The sequence below is a fragment of the Salvia splendens genome, chromosome 15, assembly GCF_004379255.2.
Source record: "Salvia splendens isolate huo1 chromosome 15, SspV2, whole genome shotgun sequence".
NCBI lineage: Eukaryota > Viridiplantae > Streptophyta > Magnoliopsida > Lamiales > Lamiaceae > Salvia > Salvia splendens.
Window position 1 is genome coordinate 22,831,366 of NC_056046.1, and position 2,903 is coordinate 22,834,268.

At 31.4% G+C, this 2,903-nt stretch overlaps 1 long non-coding RNA gene across 1 annotated transcript; it reads right to left on the reverse strand.

Annotated features, from left to right (window-relative positions):
• Nucleotides 1-1,854: 1,854 nt before the first annotated feature.
• Nucleotides 1,855-2,383, reverse strand: LOC121768220. The gene is made up of 2 exons (XR_006043316.1): nucleotides 2,247-2,383; nucleotides 1,855-2,168 (listed from the first exon to the last, which is right to left on the reverse strand). It is a non-coding gene; the product is annotated as an uncharacterized LOC121768220 (long non-coding RNA).
• Between the last annotated feature and the right edge of the window lie 520 nt (nucleotides 2,384-2,903).

The window sequence follows — 2,903 nt, forward strand, 5'->3', positions numbered from 1 at the left end:
AGAGGATTTTCGACACTCACAAAAATAATAGGCTAGAGTTCAAATTTCATGTAGCACAATTTAGGGATAATTTGATTTGGATTTAATTTGGATAAAAATTCCAAAATAATTAATTAAATCCAAGAAGAAAATATTAATTCCAATAATTGAAGGGGGCCAAAAGTTCTCAATTATTTTGGCTAGAACAAAAATACATGATTCACTTAATTAATCCCGCACATTGAATAATATAAATATACAACACTTTATTCCACATTACTCATGACAATTGTTCCACATAGTTAACTCAATCACGCAGCAACAATTAAATTTCATAAATGAAATTTCCAATCGACATATAAAAAAAAAGTCACAAAAATTTTGGGATGTTACAGAGATAGAGAAAATATCATATCCAGTACCTAGATATGAAAGTCCAAAAATGTCCTTCATGCCTTAGGGCATTTTGGTGTAAAATTGTGATGAATAGTGAAAAAGTACCATAAATGTGATTACACCTTAATTCAGGGACTACCCATGATATTTTTAAAGTTCAGGTGTCATTTGCGTGCAAAACACATAGTTCAAGGACCATTTGCGTACTTCACTCTTATTTTGGGCCTCACCCATAATTAAAGAGTGAATTACGCTATTAGTTCCTAACCTTTAGGGTTTTTTTAGCCACTTTTCGGACTAAAATGCTCAAATCACTTGAAGGGCATTTTTGGCAATCCCTAAATTCATTGACATATGAATCCAGTTACCTTTCCGTAACCAACTTCTTATGTAATCCTAATAAGTTTTAGTACTTATACATGATTAAAGTTTGTCATTATTTGCACAGAAAAAAACTTCTTATATCCTTCTATTTCTAGTTAGTGGTAGCAATGTATATACTTCATATCATGAAGAAAATTCATTGAGAAACAACAAAAATGATGGAAAAGTGAAGTTATTTATGCAATAACATCTGAATCAATAATAAAAAAGAATAAAAAAATATTTCACATTTAATTAAATGATATAGTAATTATTTCTTGAAAATATTACTTCATTATATATTTTATTAGAAATTTTAATTTAGCTCAAATAGAAAATCTTCAACATCATATACATTCAACCTTTAAATATAAATTTGCATAGTTTCTTGCCATTCATGATAAAATTTAAACATTATTACTATTTTCATAATATTATACTCCCTCCGCCCCACTTTAGGAGTCCCGATTTACCATTTTTGGGTGTCCTACTTTAGGAGTCCCGGTTGGAATATTTCATAAATGGTATTAGACCCCACATTCCACTAATCTTTTTCCACTCACATTTATAATAAAACTAATATAAAAAAGTAGGACCCACATTCTACTATCTTTTTTCATCAACTTTCTTTTACATTTCTTAAAAGCCGTGTCGAACTCAACTGGGGCTCCTAAAGTGAGGCGGATGGAGTATTAACTATTTAGTTCTTGGAGATTTTTTAAAAATTAATAATAGTATTTGAAATTAAGAGATTGTAAATTTATAAATTAATACCGCAAAATAAGGATATTTTCATAATAAATAAAACTGATTCGTAAATCAAGATAAAAACAAAGATATATTAGGGAAAATCGAAACACATAAAAATACTAGAAAATGAGTTTTATGAGGAAGAAATAGTCTCAATTTATTATTTTTAAATTAATTAATGCAAATGATGATAAATCTTATATTAAAAAAAATTAGAAAGTGTAAACAATGACAAACCTTTATTAGGAAATCATATACTTAAGAAGTTCTTATCTGCTTATCTCAGGAACTTCTTGGCATGCTTCTTTCTCTCGGCCATTTAGGCTATGACTTTGACTTTGAACCGTTAATCATGACATTTCCCGGTGAAAACAAGTATGAAGGTAGATTGGGAAGAATGTTATAACGTGTCCTTGAGTTTCTAATTTTGCACATCTGTTCAATAGCAGTTGGTCAAGTTCTCTAATTTTGCCACTTGATAGTCACAAATTCGTTTTTACCCATCTTTGAAGCGATTAAGTTAAAATAACGAAGTACATGTCTACGGTGAAGATATCTTTATCTTTTTCATTGAGAAATTTGAACAATTGCATGAATCCCTTCGATTTCTCCACCACTTTCTCAATGTTTTGGGGCATTTGTCAAAAATCTGACTGAGGGAGAGAATTTTTGCCTCAGATCTGTTAGGGTTTTGACCAATTTGTGAGAATCAAGTAGAAAAATAATTGCTCTAGGGTTGGGAAAGTAATTTCGATTACCTTATCTTCGTTAAAGAGCTTCGACGAGTAGCTCCACCGGCATCTCAGCAAAGCTCTCACCATGGAGAATAAGAATTAGGAGAATGGAGGGAATCAACATCATCAGCAGGATGAGCTGAGGGAGATTCCGGTGAAGCAATGGTGGAGAGATTGTGGCCTTTATATATTTTTTAAAGTTTAATCTACTCTAATTAAATTTAAGTCTACTTTATGTATTTTAATTTAAGCATAATGGTGTATTATACTTATTCATTCTACTAAATAAATCTGATTAACATGTTCGGGCCATGTTTTTTTTGGGTATTAATTTAATTCACAATTGGGCTATTGATTTGAATTTATCTTGGGTTGTCATTTTATGGCATCATTTTTGGACCAGATAAACTAGTAAGGGCATCCACAATGGGGCGCCCTAAGGCGCGCCCTATGACGCGCCACGTCATCAGTTTTATCCTCCTACCTCCCACCTGCAATGGGGCCCTGTGGCGCGCCCTATGTATTTTCTTTTATTTGAATATTTAAATAACTAAAAAAATTGGGAAAAACTTCATTTCATATATAATAATTAATACATTACAATACGAATTAAAAAAAATACGCAAACTCAGCGATGGCGGTTACGGGCCCACACTTCTTCAATCATGTTGTTCATGAGTT